This window comes from Ovis aries, chromosome 18, assembly GCF_016772045.2.
Source record: "Ovis aries strain OAR_USU_Benz2616 breed Rambouillet chromosome 18, ARS-UI_Ramb_v3.0, whole genome shotgun sequence".
In the NCBI taxonomy this organism is placed as follows: Eukaryota; Metazoa; Chordata; class Mammalia; order Artiodactyla; family Bovidae; genus Ovis; species Ovis aries.
Genome location: NC_056071.1, coordinates 47,984,753 through 48,004,489, shown reverse-complemented (window position 1 = coordinate 48,004,489; position 19,737 = coordinate 47,984,753). Strand labels below are relative to the sequence as shown.

Below are 19,737 nucleotides of genomic sequence, written 5' to 3'. Positions count from 1 at the left end.
ACAATAAGTAAAATTGTATTTTATACTATTCCCAGTGCAGTTACTTAAATACATGTGCCAGGCTTGTTCTGGGCATGAATCAAACATTGAAACTAAAAACCCATTTAGATAAATATTACTTCAGAGCTTTCTGACACTGTGTATCTGAGATTCCAAGTACATTGAAGCAGAGGGAGAAAATCAGTTGTCTAAATTCTTTGTCTTGTCACAGATTTATTAGATAGAATTTTGTTTCTCTCAACATCTCTTGAAACTGATTTTCATTTTGCAATATTATTTCTTTAGAAAAGAGTTTAGTTTAATATCACCACTGCTCCAGCATATATTGTTGCTATTGAATTTTATTCAGATCTTGAGAATCTCAGATAAAGAAAAGTTTCAGAAATTACCATTCAACTTTATTTAAGTTTTAATTCTACTAAATCACAGTGGGCCTAAAGATTATGTAAAAGACTGCTGAATAAAATTTAAAGCTTTAGCTAGTCAGGATCTAGATATTAAGAGTGAACTGAAAGGGCTATTTAATAATTTAACATAAAAGGATGTGACAATCATTCTTTCACAGATTCATATAATTACAGGCAATTAAATGTACTATATTTTCTATAATTAAATAGTACTATATAATGAACACCTTTTTTCACAAATGCAGTACAACTTTTATTTTGGTTTTTGAGGGTATATATGCCACCCTGCTTATTTAACTTCTATGCAGAGTACATCATGAGAAACACTGGCCTGGAAGAAGCACAAGCTGGAATCAAGATTGCCGGGAGAAATATCAATAACCTCAGATATGCAGACAACACCACCGTTATGGCAGAAAGTGAAGAGGAACTAAAAACCTCTTGATGAAAGTGAAAGAGGAGAGTGAAAAAGTTGGCTTAAGGCTCAACATTCAGAAAACGAAGATCATGGCATCTGGTCCCATCACTTCATGGGAAATAGATGGGAAACAGTGTCAGACTTTATTTTAGGGGGCTCCAAGACCACTGCAGATGGTGATTGCAGCCATGAAATTAAAAGATGCTTACTCCTTGGAAGAAAAGTTATGACCAACCTAGATAGCATATTCAAAAGCAGAGACATTACTTTGCCAACAAAGGTGTGTGTAGTCAAGGCTATGGTTTTCCAGTGGTCATGTATAGATGTGAGAGTTGGACTGTGAGGAAAGCTGAGCGCCAAAGAATTGATGCTTTTGAACTGTGGTGTTGGACAAGACTCTTGAGTGTCCCTTGGACTGCAAGGAGATCCAACAAGTCCATTCTAAAGGAGATCACTCCTGGGTGATCTTTGGAAGGACTGATGCTAAAGCTGAAACTCCAATACTTTGGCCACCTCATGTGAAAAGTTGACTTATTGGAAAAGACCGTGATGCTGGGAGGGATTGGGGGCAGGAAGAGAAGGGGACGACAGAGGATGAGATGGCTGGATGGCATCACTGACTTGATAGATGTGAGTTTGAGTGAACTCCGGGAGTTGGTGATGAACAGGGAGGCCTGGCGTGCTGCGAATCTTGGGGTCGCAAAGAGTGGGACAGGACTGAGCGACTGAACTGAACCGATGTTTACATGATCTCCCACCTCTATCATACTCTTTTTCTCCTCATTCATTTTCTTGCTGTTTTCTATGCCTACTTTAAATAATAGAATCACATTTTTTTTTACCTAATGAACAATGATATTCAACAGATAAAAAGAAAATAAATGTCAGAAGTCATTGACAGTTAAAAAAAAAACATAAATTTAACTAAACTTCTCATTCTGTAAGTACCTGCAGTGGACTGTTACTTTAGTGTACCATGCTTCCCAGATTTCCACCCTTATCTAAGCCCCCTCCTGTGACCTGATTTATCTGACAGAAAAAAAAAAAAAAAAAATTAGTAGAAGACAGTTCTGAGCCTAACCCTTAACTTGTCTGATATTCTTCCACTTTCTCCTGTTCGGAATGCTTGCTAGAATGCTCCATCCTGAAATCATGCTAGGAGGCAGCCCAAGTAGCCACATGGAAGAGAACAAGGGCTCTGGACTGACAGCCCTTCTGAGATTCCAGTCAAGCCTCCAGATTGACTGCAGACACCCAAACACTCGATCAAAGCAGACAAACCAGTCAACCTACAGAATGATGGCGTGTAATAAACTGCTGTTTTAAGACACTAAGTTTGGGGATGGTTTGTTTTATAATAAAAGAAAACTAAAACAACTTTACAGTGAATACAGATTTATGAAGAACCATTGTTACACGTGGCTTTGAGGATGATCACTTCTATTGTCAATGAGTCCCAGAGACAAGGAAAGATAAATGACAGTTTGGAAGTAGTCCAGAAAAAACACTGAATATATGTTAATTCTTCTTGTGATTGTGTTCTTCTAAGAGGAATTAGGAGGCCTTTGACCAGTAATTTAGAACTATAGTACAGCACATTGCTACTGAAAATATAATTCTCAATTGGCAAAATTAGTATCATCTGGAAGCTTGCTAGAAATGCAGACTCTCAGGCTCCACAAAGACCTTATAAATTAGAATCTGCATTTTAGTGTGGTCCCTTTCTTAACATAAATTTAAACTATGATATCACCAAGAATAATAACTTTTTTAAACTTGTGCTCATATCTGTGTGTGAGAGAGAGACAGAGAGAGAGAGAATGATTGCCTACACATTGCCAAATGTTGTCTGTTGTCATTTGGGTCTCTTTTGCAACTCCATGGACTGTGGCCCACAAGGCTCCTCTGTCCATGGGATATTCCTGGCAAGAATACTGGTGTGGGTTGCCATTTCCTCCTCTAGGGGATCTTCCCAATCCAGGAATCGAAATTGGACCTCCTGCTTGGCAGGCAGATTCTCTACCACTGAGGTACCTAGAAGGCCCCATATTGCACCATCATTTTCCATAAAAGCCTGGAAATCCAATGAAGGAATATCCTAACAGGATGCAGGAGTAAATCAAAGAATATTGTCCATAAAGTGGAAATACCCATTAGAACAGTTCTGCCAAAACTGTCCTTTTACCTGAAATATTATCTTCACTTGAACCCTGCCTTGCTCTTGTGAATCATGGCAGTTAGTCACATGGTTGGAGAGGTTGTGGGAGAGAGGGTTGTGTATAAACCCAGGGTGAGATCATCTCTCATGGGTACAAATTAGGTTCTTCTAAAGGGGAGTGGAATGCAGGTGGAGACTCTCAGTGGTGGTGGTGGTGGGCGGGGGGAACGAGGGAGATCGAGGTGAGACATCCTGTATGAAAATTCTGCCATTTTTATCTAATCCTGGAGTTCAGAAACATTTGTATCTAACATTCAGCTTCTAGTTTTTGTTTCATTTTGGTTTTGTTTGACATTTTATCTGCTTATTCTAAAATGTAAACACACAAATTCACAGTCTATGCAGAATTAATAACTAGGCTTTGAGGGAGACGACACCAGCATGGCACTATTAGCACTACATTGAAGGACAAGAGTAGTCCCAGACCAGAACTCTTAAGTGGCCATCCCTAGTCTAATCTTTAAATATCACACTTTGTTATGTTTGTTTCACTTACTCTTTAGAGACATAAAACATTAGTAATATATCTAAACCTCCCAGAATTCTATCTCTGCCCTATGTCCCAAAGGAGCAACTTCTCTGCTGAAGATGTACAAATCATTTGTGTGGTTGCTCTTAAATTTTTTACAATACACTACATTGTGCCTAAAGTAAGATGTAGCTTTTAAGACTTACTAAAATTATATGTAACATTTTCAAGTTGCTGGATTCACTCATCATTGTATTCACTCACAGTGATATAGTTTATATACAGGCTTCCTCGATTTACAGTGGTGCTATGTCCTGATAAACCCATTGCTGTAAGTTGACAATACTGTAAATCAAAAAATACATTTATGACATCAAACCTAATGAGTATCATAGCTTAAACCAGTCTACGTTAAACATGCATAGAATACATGCAAATAGACTACTGTTGGATAAAACCATCTAACACAAAGCCTGTTTTATAATAAATTGTGGAATATCTCATGTAATTTGTTGAATATTGTGCTGAAAGTGAAAAACAGAATGGTTACATGAGTATAGAATGGCTATTAAGTATATCTGCTGCTTACCATGGGGTCGCTAGAGTCAGACACAACTGAGTAACTTCACTTTCACTTTTTACTTTCATGCATTGGAGAAGGAAATGGGAAACCACTCCAGTCTTCTTGCCTGCAGAATCCCAGGGACAGCGGAGCCTGGTGGGCAGCCACCTATGGGGTTGCAAAGAGTCGGACACGACTGAAGCGACGCAGCAGCAGCAGCAGCAGCAGCAGCAACCCTCATTGCCACAGAGCTGACTGGGAGCTATAGTTCACTTCTGCTGCCCAGCTTCTGAGAGAGTATCCTACAACATATCACTAGCCTGAAAATTCCACTGAATTTCAAAGTATGATTTCTATTGAATGTATATCATTTCACACCAGTGTAAAGTTAAAAAATCGCAAGTAGAATGAACCATCTAAAGCCAGGAACCATCTGTAATTTATTTTAAACATAAGGTTGTATAGCATTTTATAAATACCCTATGATTTATCCATTCCTCAGCCAGGGACTATATCATATTTACACCCTTTACTATTACCATCAGTGATGAAATAAACATCTTTACTCAGAATATCTGTGCATATGTAAGATGTTTTCTGGGCTTCCCAGGTGGCACTAGTGTAAACCTGAGCATGAAAAAATAAAGCAACCTTGACATCTAAAAGTACTAAAAGCTAGGCTATGATGTTCTTCGTTAACCAATTTTCAGTTCAGTTCAGTTCAATTCAGTCACTCAGTCATGTTCGACTCTTTGCGACCCCATGAGTCGCAGCACGCAAACATCAAAATAATTTGAAGTCACTCTGTGTCCATAATGAACAAGGAAAAGATAACATTATAAAATTATGCCTCAGTTGACAAAAACTGGAATTTAGTGCAAACCACAAACATGATCAAGCATCTTCCTCTCCTGACACTAATACTAGTGACTGCTGTTTCTTTATCCGTTAGATGTTACCCCCTCTCCTTTCTTTCTGTCTCCTATGTAAAAATTATTAAGTTACTCAATCATATCATTATTCCCACTTTCATCCATGACCCAGTTCAGCAAAAACTCCCCATGTAAGCACAAATCACCTAACCCAAGTCTAACTCCTGTAGTCCTCACTCCAGTATCCTCTGTGACCCCCACGTTTTCCCTTGTGGTGCATCTTCCTCCTGAAACAAGTATTAAACCCAACTTTCTTTGACTACAGGTGTTACTGGTCATCTTTGCAGGACACTAAGAAAGGTTACCAATAAAGTGGGAATGGGGATACACATACATATACAGGCACATACTTGGTACACTACTGTACACACTTAAAATATTGTACTGTTATAAACACTACATATTAGTGTAAAAATTAATAAACAGGGATCTCAGTTAAATAGAGTTGTTGTCTCACAATCATGGCAGAGCCCAGAAGGGAAAATGAAGACTTTTCCTCTCTCTGGGAAATGAGAAGCCCCAGAATTGTTGTTTCCTATAGCCTACCCAACTTTCTTTTCCTCTCTATTACAAACATGTTTGCCTTCCCCTGCTGTATTTGGACTTGCACATAACTCACCCGTGATTGCAAACCCCAAATTGCAATTCTCTGCTGATCCCCAATACACTCTTTGTTAGAGAAATATCTGGCAGTCTATCTATTTGTTCAGGTCGACATTAGACAGGGACATTGTAGAAGTAAAGGGAATAATTCACAAAGGATAAAAAAGAAAAACAGTCAACCAGATACCTAGTCAAAGCTATTGTCATATTAAGGATATTATTTTAGTTTATTCTTAAGGTAAATATTATATAATTACAAAATGATTTGTAATACATTTTTTTCACTTAAGACGTCAGGTTTTTTTCACATTATTTGGTGGAAAATAACTAATTCATAATATTGATATGAATATTAACTAGTGTCAGTATTAATATATCTATTACATAATTTAATAGTTCCAAATTTCAACTTTCAGAGCAGAAATGCAATAGATACTTTTTATAGTATATGTAAATTAGTTTTGAATGACTCCAAAATCTTAATATTTTTCTTTTTCCAGATAATTTTCTTCCTAATTGGATTTTAGAAACCTATTTCTGTAGAAGAAAAACATTAACCTGAATCGAAGCTGTGCTGGCGGATTTCATGCATACTTAGTCATGTCCAACTCTTTGCAACTCCATGGACTGTAGCCTACCATGCTCCTCTGTTCATGGAAATTCCCAGGCAAGAATACTGGAGTGAGTTGCTATTTCCTCCTCCAGGGGATCTCCCCAACTCAGGGATCCAACCTAGGTCTCCTGCATCTCCTGCTTTGCGGGTGGATTTCTTATCCTGAATCACCAGGGAAGCCCCAGTTGAAGCTACTCCACCATTTAAGGTGGTGCTAGTGGTAAAGAACTCTCCTGCCAGTGAAGGACACATAGAAACCTGGGTTTGATCCCTGGATCAGGAAGATCCCTTGGAGAAGGATATGGCAACCCACTCCAGTATTCTTGCTTGGAGAATCCCATGGAGAGAGGAGCCCAGCGGGCTACATTCCAGGGGGTCGCAAAGTGTCAGACGTGACTGAAGCAACTTAGCACACACACACAACCATTTAAACTTCTTCCTTCAAATTCAATAAAATATTTTTCTTTTCTATTGACTCTCATTTTTTTGCTCTTTTCTTATAACTTGACAAGTGTTCATTTTTTTTAAAAATTGTGGGAATTTTCTAAGCATTTTCCGTAACTAAACAATTTACATCACATAATCATTTTCTGTCATTCAAATGTTAGAAAGAAACATGTCATAGTAACTTAGCTACCTGGGGTTAGCATATTTTTCATGGAGCTTTTTTCATATCTGTACATTTTTTTCTGATAAGATTAATATATATTCTATTTTTTTAAGTCATGGAAGGACTTTTTCTCCTGAATATTATCTATAATTTATTTTACCAATATGTCATTAATGATGACTACGACACAATAAACATGTGTCAGTGATGCCTAGCTCTTGGGACTTTTGTATCCCTCACAGTGAACTTTCCAAAGAGTTCAAATGTCCTGCCTCAGGCTGTCATCTGAAGAATAAATGGTTATATGCACATTCATAATAGACTAGAAATTCCGAAGACCACTGCAGAAATCAGCACCATAGCTGCCTGAGAATTCACAGACATCTGGCATGAAGTGTTTTTGTTTACTTATTTTTAATACAATACCATAGCTAAAGAAGGACATAATAATTTTTTGATAAAGATGCCACAGAGGATGTGTTAATTTCTTCTTTTCTACAGCGATTCACAGGTGGGCAGAGTCAGACTGTCTTTCTCTGATCTGAACAAAGGCACTTAAGCTGCAGGCAGGGGGCAGGGTTCCCTGAGGTGAGTCATTCTGGATGCTTATAGCTACAGACAGCATCTTTTTAGTGACTGTAGCCACAAAAGCAAAGGAGAGCAAAGGTTAAAGTAAAAGAAACAGATCCAACCATGGAGTAAGATTTTGTTCTTCCCTGTTACAGGAATGAAGAACAAGTAATCAACAGAAGACCATATCTCTTCACTAGCTCCCATTCCAGTAATCTCCCAAACAAACTGTGACCAAACCATGGGAACAAGATAACGTCTAGAGGAAGATCACAGAGTTAGAGTCAAGGAGCCTGCATGCCGTGGGGAATGGTGATGACTCTGATGCTCTGTCTCAATGATTATCTGAGGGTACTTCCCTCCTTTCCTTTAAAACTTTCATGGTTGAACAAAATCTTCAACAGTGGTGCTTCAGGGATACCAAGTCTGCTACCTCCCCAGATTGCGGGCATTCTGATTAAAAACAACTTTCCCCTCTACCTACATTTATGAGTTTGATTTTTTAAGCAGTGAGCAGCAGGACCCAATTTATTTGATAATGTAACAGCACCTCTAGTTCTCTGATGTATAGATTCAAAAGCTACTGTTGGTGAATAAATGCTTGCTGGGCCTTGCAGAGAACCTGGGATGCAGAGTGGACTCTGATCACTAGGCCTTGGTAGATTTCCTCCTCCATACCTATCCCAGACTGTTGCAGGAAGAGGGACGCCTTTCAGGGCCCGAAACTGGATTCTTGTCTAACACGCGGAAATGAATTGTCCAAGGAGACACATGTGCTAACAAAGCAAGAGATTTTATTGGGAAAGGGCACCTGGGTGGAGAGCAGTAGGGTAAGGGAACCCAGGAGAACTGCTCTGCTGCGTGGCTCACAATGTCAGGTTTTATGGTGATGGGATTAGTTTCCGGTTGGTCTTTGGCCAATCATTCTAATTCAGTCTTTCCTGATGGCGCACGCATCGCTCAGCCAAGATGAATACTAGCGAGAGGGATTCTGGGAAGTGGATGGACATGCAGTGTCTCCTTTAGACCTTTCCTGAGCTCTTCCGATTGGTGATGGCTTATTAGTTCCATATTCCTTATCAGGATCTCCTGTCATAAAACAACTCATGCAAATAATTACTATGGTACCTGGCCAAGGTGGGCGGTTTCAATCAGTGAGCTTCCCCTAACAAGACTGCTTGCAGACATTTCTGGTAAAAGCTCTGCTCTAGGAACAGGTCCTCTACAAATTCTTTTAGGCAGTTAAGGGAAAGGTCTTTTGGATCTTGATTGTTTTCAGCTTGAAAGAATGCACACACCAAAGAGATATTTAAGGGTAGCCAATTTTGCTCCTCTACAGATTCAATCCACAAAATATGATATGGATATAAATAGATATCACTATTCACAGTGATTGATCACTAGAGGACTTGCTGGATTTCCCAGGTGCGCTAGTGAAGAGACTCTGCCTACCAATGAAGGACAAACAAGAGACGTGGATTTGATCCCTGGGTCATTAAGATTCCCTGGAGTAGGAAATGGTATCCCACTTCAGTGTTTTTGCCAGAAAAATTCCACAGGCAGAGGAACTTGGCAGGCTACAGTCCTCGGGGCTGCAAAGAGTTGAACACGAGTGAGCGATTGAGACCATACGCACATACATAGGACTGCTACAGGAATATATATAGTAAGGGATCATTGTCCAATGATACAACATAAAGAGAAAAGTGTGTATTTGGTCATTTATTCAACAGCATCACTCATTCTTCTGCATGGTGGGAAAGCTACCAAACAGTACTTTCAAACCTCTTTATTCATAGAGATCTCATTTTCATGTATTTTTTCCCATCTTTTTCTAACCTCTCCACTTGTTCAATCAGAAATACAGAATTTTTTTTTCTTTTTGAATGGTGTGTTTCTTTACTTAGCTATGCAAGCAGTGTGCCTTCTTGCATAGGAAAATATATTAATACTTCAAGCTTTCTGAATGATATTTCAAAAAGGAGAGGTGGAAGTATTTAATCAGAAATGTAAAACAATTTCTCCAGTTTCTCACTTCTCAAATTAGAAGAGAAAAAAATATTTTTTTGCACACATACCTTTGTTTTCTTGAGTTTTTTGTTCCTCAGACAGTCTGATTCCCTACATTCTATGAATTAACTGTATTTTTCCACCTTAAGGAGCTCATCAGATGTCAGTTTTACTGACAGCTGTTCCTTTATTTTCTACAAAAAAAAAGAATTAATGTTCTCTTAAGTTATTCTCTTAAGGATCTCTCTGATAATTAAGTTAATCTGTTTTTCAGATGATTTTTTTTTTAAATACTTGGTCTAATACTTGCTATTTACTGATGTTAAAACTAGTCTAAATGGCTGTTGAGACTTTTTCAGTAACATTGCTGCTTTTTTGTAATTACAAATATAAATTTGGCCAAAATCTAGTTAGACTATAAATTAAAAACTTATTTCTAATAAAAGTTTAAAGCAAGTTATAATGTTCTAATCCTAAACCATTCATAAATTGGTTTACTCTAGACATGGGTTTGAACCCTGGGTTGGGAAGATCCCCTGGAGAAGGAAATGGAAGCCCACTCCAGTATTCTTGCCTGGAAAATCATATGGACCACGGAGCCTGGTAGGCTACCGTTCATGGTGTCGCAAAGAGTCAGACACGACTGAGCAACTTCACTTTACAAATCTTAAATCATTTATAAATTTAATATCCTTAGTAAATAGAGCATCTTTGATTTTTATGACTGAAGAAAATGATTTTTATAAATCTCCTTCCTTTCCACCAAACATGCTTTTTGAAAAAATACAGTATAAAAATCATTCAATTTACCTCATAAAAAGGATTAGATTTGGGTATTTTCAGATTTTATGTTTGTCAACAACCCTACTGCATGCAAAAATTTTAACAGTGATTCCAAGTTTATTGATGATAGCTTTAGAGAGGTACCAAGTCTTCTTCAAAGGAATAGCAGGTAATTATAAATAGATAAGCCTAGAAATCTGTTGGATCATTGAAAAAGCAAGAGAGTCCCAAAAAACATCTATTTTGCCTTATTGACTATGTCAAAGCTTTTGACTGTGCGAATCACAATAAACTGTGGAAAATTCTGAAAGAGATGGGAATACCAGAGCACCTAACCTGCCTCTTGAGAAACCTACATGCAGGTCAGGAGGCAACAGTTAGAACTGGACATGAAACAACAGACTGATTCCAAACAGGAAAAGGAGTACGTCAAGACTGAATATTGTCACCCTGCTTATTTAACTTCTATGCAGAGTACATCATGAGAAATGCTGGCCTGGAAGAAGCACAAGCTGGAATCAAGATTGCCGGGAGAAATATCAATAACATCAGATATGCAGATGATACCACCGTTATGACAGAAAGTGAAGAGGAACTAAAAAGCCTCTTGATGAAAGTGAAAATGGTAAGTGAAAAATTTGGCCCAAAGCTCAACATTCAGAAAATGAAGATCATGGCATCTGGTCCCATCACTTCATGGGAAATAGATGGGGAAACAGTGGAAACAGTGTCAGACTTTATTTTGGGGCTCCAAAATCACTGCAGGTGGTGATTGCAGCCATGAAATTAAAAGACGCTTAATCCTTGGAAGGAAAGTTATGACAAATCTAGATAGCATATTGAAAAGCAGAGACATTACTTTGCCAACAAAGGTACGTGTAGTCAAGGCTATGGTTTTTCCAGTAGTCATGTATGGATGTGAGAGTTGGACTGTGAAGAAAGCTGAATGCCAAAGAATTGATGCTTTTGAACTGTGATGTTGGAGAAGACTCTTGAGAGTACCTTGGATTGCAAGGAGATCCAATCAGTCCATTCTAAAGGAGATCAGTCCTGGGTGTTCAGTGGAAGGACTGATGTTAAATCTGAAACTCCAATACTTTGGCCACCTTGTGGGAAGAGTAGACTCATTGGAAAAGACTGTGATGCTGGGAGGGATTGGGGGCAGGAGGAGAAGGGGACGACAGAGGATGAGATGGCTGGATGGCATCACAGACTTGATGGACATGAGTTTGAGTGAACTCCAGGAGTTGGTGATAGACAGTGAGGTCTGGCGTGCTGCGATTCATGGGGTCGCAAAGAGTCAGACACGACTGAGCAACTGAACTGAACTGAAGCCTAGAAATAAGCAAGTAGGTTTAAATTTATATGCATGCTAAGCCAGGCATCTATGATCAGAAGAGAATTAAGTGAAAAGAAGTGAAGTGAAAGGTGCTCAGTCGTGTCCAACTTTTTGTGACCCCATAGACTATACAGTCCATGGAATTCTCCAGGCCAGAATACTGGGTAGCCAGTCCCTTCTCCAGGGGATCTTCCCAACCCAGAGATCAAACCCAGGTCTCCTGCTTGGCAGGTAGATTCTTTATCACTGAGCTACCTGAGAATTAAGAGACCTCTAAAATGTATGACATTTTGATTGATCTCAACTTCTGAAAATCTTTTGAGAATGACAAAACCATTTCTAGGTTTGAACGAAATTAGACTGACCAAATATTTTGACCACATGTATATAGCATGGTTATTCTGAAATGTCTGGAATTTGTTATTATGTGTTACATTTGATTCTCAAATATCAATATAAGACATTTGTGAAACACTCTTCAGTTCAGTTCAGTCGCTCAGTCGTGTCCGACTCTTTGTGACCCCGTGAATTGCAGCACGCCAGGCCTCCCTGTCCATCACCAACTCCCAGAGTTCACTCAGACTCACGTCCATCAAGTCAGTGATGCTGTCCAGCCATCTCATCCTCTGTTGTCCCCTTCTCCTCCTGCCCCCAATCCCTCCCAGCATCGGAGTATTTTCCAATGAATCAACTCTTCCCATGAAGTGGCCAAATATTGGAGTTTCAGCTTTAGCATCAGTCGTTCCAAAGAACATGCAGGACTGATCTCCTTTAGAATGAACTGGTTGGATCTCCTTGCAGTCCAACAGACTCTCAAGAGTCTTCTCCAACACCACACTTCAAAAGCATCAGTTCTTTGGCGCTCAGCTTTCTTCACAGTCCAACTCTCACATTCATACATGACCACTGGAAAAACCATAGCCCTGACTACAGACACCTTTGTTAGTAAAGTAATGTCTCTGCTTTTGAATATGCTATCTAGGTTAGTCATAACTTTCCTTCCAAAGAGTGTCTTTTAATTTCATGGCTGCAATCACCATCTGCAGTGATTTTAGAGCCCAGAAAAATAAATTCTGACACTGTTTCCTCTGTTTCCCATGAGGTGATGGGACCAGATGCCATGATCTTCGTTTTCTGCATGTTGAGCTTTAAGCCAACTTTATACTTTCCTCTTTCACTTACTTCAAGAGGCTTTTTAGCTCCTCTTCACTTTCTGCCATAAAGCTGGTGTCATCTGCGTATCTGAGGTTATTGAGATTTCTCCCAGCAATCTTGATTCCAGCTTGTGCTTCTTCCAGCCCAGCGTTCTCATGACTCTTAACTGTCCATTTCCTTTAATTCTTAATTTTTTCATGCTTTTTTGAATAAAGAAATAAAGACAAAAGAACTGATGTATATTTACGCATGCCAAGTGCTATGAGAAAGCAGATAGAAACTCCTCTCTGTACCCCTAGATAACCATGGACTGCAAAATTAGATTTTACAATGTTATTAAAATTTTTCTTCTCTAAACAAGATAAATGTTGAGTCAAAATAAATAAGACCTGTTTCTAAAGCAGTTGCCTTAAAAATAAATAAGCCAATGAAAAGTCAGTCCTGATATCTCACGTAACCCTGTAGGGTAGGTATACAGACCAATGAGGTTCAGGCTATGGTACCTAGCATGTGGATATGACTGAGGAATGCTGTGAGAAAAGTGAGTTCTGAACGTAGAATGAAAGGGCTTCCATAATACATGGTTTGTTCTCACAAAACTGTGTCACTCCCCACTTCTAAAACAGCAACTGGATATAGAGGCCAATTTGAAAGATCCCAATGCAGTTCTAAAAAGAAGTGCTTGCATCTTATCTATTGTCATTCCTACCTATCTAAAAGAAATCTGCTCAAGAGTGTTTCACTGTGGTTCCAAAGTAGACAGTAAGGGCAGGAGTGGGGCTGACTTCACTTCTTATTTGACCACCCTAGACAAACCATTATGCTTCTTTCCTTCCATTTATCGTTTATATGCAGGCACTCTGCCAAGAACTAAAACATGATCCTTTATTTAATGTATCACAAAAGCTTATCTATTAGACACTAATACTGTAATCCCCACTTAAAGAGGAGGAAAACTAAACTAGGAAGAATATGTAACTTGCCAAATGTACCCTGATATTAAATTTTGGGGGTGGGGGAATTTAATTCCTGGACTGACTTGAAATCACGCTCTTAACCAGGGTCATTTAGTCATCATAATTAACCCTAAAAGGAGGTCACATTTTTCCTAGATTGGAAGATGAGGAAACTGAGAGTATGAGAATAGTGCCTTGGCTGAATCAGGAGAATTTAGAAATTATAGAGAGGAGAAGTTCCTTCCTCCCTTCCCTCCTGCCAGCCATTTCTTGATTGCTCACCCTATGTGACATTGAAAGTCACTGTTTCCTTCACACCCAGTGACTCTTTAGAAATATGCTGCTTTTAAGGGAAAGTTAAAATATACTTTTAAAAAGCTATTTTCATTGTGTTGCTGTTCATGCTATTTTATTTAAAACCTGTTTGAGTTTATTCCCCTAATTCTGGCCTACTTATTTATATTTCATATTTCTTGGGAGACGGTGGGTCACATCTACTTTACTCGTTCAGATGTCTTATGAGTACAGGTCCTTGGATGCTGGATGTTCCTTATAGAACTCAGAGAGCATTTGTGTACAATCACGTCATCTGCTTACACAGGTCCCGATCTTAGCATCTTCTTGATCTTTTTTGTTAGCTTACTGGCATATTTGATATTGTAACCATCAGAATTTTTAGTCATAAGAAACTACTTATTGGATTTAATCAGAAAAGTAAGACTAATGGAAAGAATATTGGGTAGTTTTCACGACCTCCAGGAAAGCAGGGTATCTCTGGGAAGGTTCAGACCAATTGAGAGGTGAGTCAATTAGACCTATAGCAGAAGACCCTGTCCCTCAGCTCAGAACATGGGCACACACAGGCTGCTGGCCCCGCAGGCAGGGCCACTCCTGAACCTGGATGCAGGTGCAGTTGGTACTCCTGCAAATGAATAGGTACACATTAAGTCCAAAAAGTGCAGGGCTGGAGGAAACATAACCAAATCCAGAATGATTTTCTATTTTTCTGGGAAATACACAGTAATGAATGAAATCCATAGAACTGTTAGGTAGTTAATAGAACAGAAAAAGGAGTCCAAAATGGCAGTGGCTAAAAGACAAAAAAGGGAAAAACCCATGAAAATAGAACATGGAAATGTCTGACGACTGGAGTGAGGATCTCAGGTAAAACAAACAGCCCTCTTGGCTAGCCCCATTTACATAGGGCAGCCTCAGTGGGGAGAGGACTAATGTATAAATGGAGGAAGGATTGAGGCTCTCTCTTCTCTTCATCTTTTGGGTCGGCCTGCCCTCACTCCTCGAGGGTGTACTATACTTTGTTTTTCCTAATAAAACTGAGGTGTAACACTGATGCACCTGTCACTTCAAACTTTTGCTGTGGCAAAACAGAACAGGAAATTACATATTCCCTCAACAGAACCTATGATCTTATTCACTGGGTCGGAGGTCAGCAAACTTTTTCTGTAAAAGTCACATAGTATTTCAGGCTCTGCAGGCCATAGAGTCTCTGTCACAGTTACTCAACCACTTTTATCATACAAAAACAGTCATAGATAATGCATAAATAGATGAGTGAGGCTGGACTGATAAAACTTCGTATTTGAACACTAAAATGTGAAGTTCACATAATTTTTGCATGTCACTAAGTAGTCCTTATTTTTTTTTTTCAGCCACACAAAAACAGGGCTAGATATGACGTGCAGGCTGCAGACTCGCTACACCTGCATCAGAAAATTACAATCCCTTTCATTAGTGGGGATCTTTAAATACACTACCTGAATTACAAATGCACTCACACTTCAGGCTCAGGTTAGCTTTATTTTCAAATACCTATGAAAGGTTGTTGCTGAGACCTGAGAGATGCCAGGATTCTTGGCCTCTGGAGAAGAGGAATTGAATCTGGAGCCAGTGACAAGGCTTGATCACTCGGATCTTTTGTGTAATAAAGTTTTATTTAAGTATAAAAGAGATAAAGAAAGCTTCTGACATAGTCATCAGAAGGGAGCAGAAAGAGTGACCCCCTGCTAGTCTTTAGTTGAAAGTTATATAGCTACCAGCAGGCTGCTTATTAGAGACAGGGAATGTCTCAAAACTCAGAGACTGGCCCCAGACCCCACATCCACAATATGCATTTTGAGATAACATTGACACAAGATGAGTCATCCTGGGCCATAAAATGATAGACATGAATCTTGAAAAAAGGCAGTTTTCCAAGTAAATATATAGTTTCATTAACATGCTGCTGCTGCTGCTGCTATATCGCTTCAGTCGTGTCTGACTCTGTGCGACCCCATAGACGGCAGCCCACCAGGCTCTGCCATCCCTGGGATTCTCCAGGCAAGAACACTGGAGTGGTTGCCATTTCCTTCTCCATAGATTAGGAGAAAAATGTATGAGTAAGACAAACTGGTTTGTTCAGCCTTATTGGTTCTGTCTTAAGCAGAATCGACTTTGAAGAAAGACAGAGTTTAGGGTAAATACATAATTCATTAACATAGCTTAAGAAAAATATTTCCATAGGAAAAACTCATTGCTTAGCTCAAGGTTTGAGAAAAGTTAAGTTAGTTCAGCTGGAACCAGGTGTCATCATGGCAACACAGAAGTTTAAGAGAAACACTCTTTTAAATTTGCATAGAGAAGGGATAAAAATCTGACACTTGTAGTTTGTGTCCTCTTTCTGCCTAAGAAAAAGATAAAAAACATCTGATACTTGCAGCCTATTTCCTCCATTTGGAGACCCCAAGCCTTCCTGCCTGTTATCCTCTCACCTAGAATTTTGCTTTTGTTTAAACAACAAGTGTTCAGTTCATTAAAGTTACCAACTTTAAAAAGTATCTCTCTATTAAATTCAGCAAGATAGATTTTCTTCTCTTTACAAGAAGAGTATATTTTAAAAACCACTTTTTAGGGTGTTTGGATTCATTTTACAGTATTAAAGAAATATCTTCAAGTGTTGAAAAGCACGCCACATTCAAATGAGTTTGCCTATACAGGAAGAACACAAGCATCATCCTAGTTAACTGAAGTTATTCACAATCAGGTATCAGCTGAGTGTGAGACCTACAAATACAGACATGCATATTAAGTATTCTCAGTGACCCATTTCTAAAACAATTATTGTATCTTCAGCTGTAACAGTCAAAATGAGATTATCTAATCACAGACACATATAACACCTACCTAGGTTTACCACAGAAAAGAAATTTTATCTATCCATAAAATGTATGTTGGTATTATCCATTTATCTTTAACAACCCCTTAGAAATGATAGGAAAGGTCAATTTTCAACCCAATCCCAAAGAAAGGCAATGCCAAAGAATGCTCAAACTACCACACAATTGCACTCATCTCATATACTAGCAAAGTAATGCTCAAAATTCTCTAAGCCAGGCTTCAACAGTACATGAACTTTCAGATGTTCAAGGTGGATTTAGAAAAAGCAGAGGAACCAGAGATAAAATTGCCAACATCTGTTGGATCTTCAAAAAAGCAAGAGTTCCAGAAAAACATCTATTTTTCCTTTATTGACTATGCCAAAGCCTTTGACTGTGTGTATTATAACAAACTGTGGGAAATTCTGAAAGAGATGGGAATATCAAACCACCTGACCAGCCTCCTGAGAAATCTGTATGCAGGTCAAGAAGCTACCATTAGAACTGTACATGGAACAACAGACTTGTTCCAAATAGGGAAAGGTGTACAGCAAGGCTGTATATTGTCAAGCTGCTTATTTAACTTAAATGCAGAGTACAGCATGAGAAATGCTGGACTGGATGAAGCACAAGCTGGAATCAAAATTGCCAGGAGAAATATCAATAACCTCAGATATGCACTCTTATTGCAGAAACCAAAGAAGAACTAAAAGGCCTCTTGAAGAAAGTGAAAGAGGAGAGTGAAAAAGTTGGCTTAAAACTCAGCTTTGAGAAAACTAAGATCATGGCATCTGGTCCCATCACTTCATGGAAAATAGATGGGGAAACAGTGGAAACAGTGTCAGATTCTATTTTTCTGGGCTTTAAAATCACTGCAGACGGTGACTGCAGCTATGAAATTAAAAGACCTTTGCTCTTTGGAAGAAAAGCTATGACTAACCTAGACAGCATGTTAAAAAGCAGAGTCATTACTTGGCCAACAAAGGTCCGTCTAGTCAAAGCTATGATTTTTCCAGTAGTCGTGTATGGATGTGAGAGTTGGACTATAAAGAAAGCTGAGTGCCGAAGAATTGATCCTTTTGAACTGTGGTGTTGGAGATGACTCTTGAGAGTCCCTTGGACTGTTAGGAGATGCAAGCAGTGCATTCTAAAGGAAATCAGTCCTGAATATTGGAAGGACTGATGCTGAAGTTGAAACTACAATATTTGGCCACTGAATGTGCAGACTTGACTCATTGGAAAAAATCCTGATGCTGGGAAAGACTGAGGGCAGGAAGAGAAGGGGACAACAGAGGATGAGATTGTTGGATGGCATCACCGACTGAATGGACATGAGTTTGAGTAAGCTCTGGGAGTTGGTGAAGTACAGGGAAACCTGGCGTGCTGCAGTCCATGGTGTCACAAAGATTTGGACATGACTGAGTGACTGAACTGAATTGAGGGATGATGGGATCCTAAGGTTTGAATGTCATGTAAATGTCATGTCGTTTACATGTTTCATATATCTACTATCAATAAGAATAATCATTATGATATTCTAGTTGCATTTTGGATAGCTCACATTGGTTCCTCTGCATGCATTTATGCTCATTTGCTCAGTCCTGTCCAACTCTTTGCAACCCCATGGACTATAGCCCGCCAGGCTCCTCTGTCCATGGAATTCTCCAGGCAAGAATACTGGAGTGGGTTGCAATTTCCTCCTCCAGGGGAGCCTCCCTACCCAGGGACTGAACCCGTGTCTTTCGCATATCTTGTATCACGGATGGATTCTTTACCTGCTGAGCCAACAGGGAGGGCTCTGTTCAACTGACTTTTGATTAAAATTCTGATGTCATTCTATTAAAGCTAGCTGAGATGAACAGGGAGATGTAATGCTCAGAGTTCTGTTTTCAGTGTAGCTTTTTCTCTCCATTCTTCTTTATGGCCACCTATGGCTGTTGCTAACATATCCCACAGAGTGTGACTCAGACTCAGTTTCTCCCCGACCTCAGCTGAGTAGTCAAGGAAATATTCCATGAAACAACAGCTGTGCACTGAGGGAGAGCCAGCAGCGTGGCAGAACAGACATTTGGAAGAGCCCGCTTATGCCAGCTACTTACACATGCTGAAGCCCTACAGTAGGGATGCTGGTTGTAATCAAGTTTATGACTAGATGGATATGACAACATAATGAGCCACAAATTTATCTGCTGTCAAGTAGTTAACTCTTTAGGATATGTGAGATAGTAGAAGTAAGGCAAGCGTATTTCTGAGAAACAGAATGGTTATTAAACCCAAGAAAGTTCGGCGTCATTTCAAAACACTGGTGCCTTTCTCTGTGATTTTCCTATTGTGTTTTGTTACAGATTCTATACAGTATCACAATCAGCCACAAAACTTCTGACTACCATGGATCATAAAGGATGAGTTGGTACAGATTATAGTGCAGTCTAGACTCATTAAAATATCCTTATCAATCAAAGCTAGCAGCATTTTAGGACACTAGGTAAATAGTATGAGTAACACACTCAAACTTAGTATGTGTTGAACACAAAATCAAAGATTTCAACGTAATGTTTCTATTGCTTAGAATCAGAACCAGTGACTCACTTTAGTGATGATATCCTTAGGTGCTCCATTATAACAAATAGCAGAAATTTTACTGAAATATGTATTGCCATTAGTTCCTGCTGCTTTCTGCTCACCAGTGCTCATGATTAGTGTGTATTATTAAAATAGTGAATCAGCATGATACCATGTCGTGTAAGAGTGAGATTGTCATTATAACTGGCGACTAAATTGTGGAACAGAAACTGTTGTGGTCTACTGGTGAAGATTCATGGTGGTGAATGTGCATTGCTCTCCCTATTGGGTACAAATTACTTTTAAGTTTCAAGTCTTCCTGGAAGAGGAAAACAAACAAACAAAACCAACGAGGTCACTGGTTTCATTTTAGATATC

The 19,737-nt window shown here is 39.1% G+C and overlaps 1 pseudogene; it reads left to right on the top strand.

Annotated features, from left to right (window-relative positions):
• Nucleotides 1–1,947: 1,947 nt before the first annotated feature.
• Nucleotides 1,948–19,737, top strand: part of LOC114109049 (tigger transposable element-derived protein 1-like) — a 93,499-nt pseudogene continuing 75,709 nt past the window's right edge.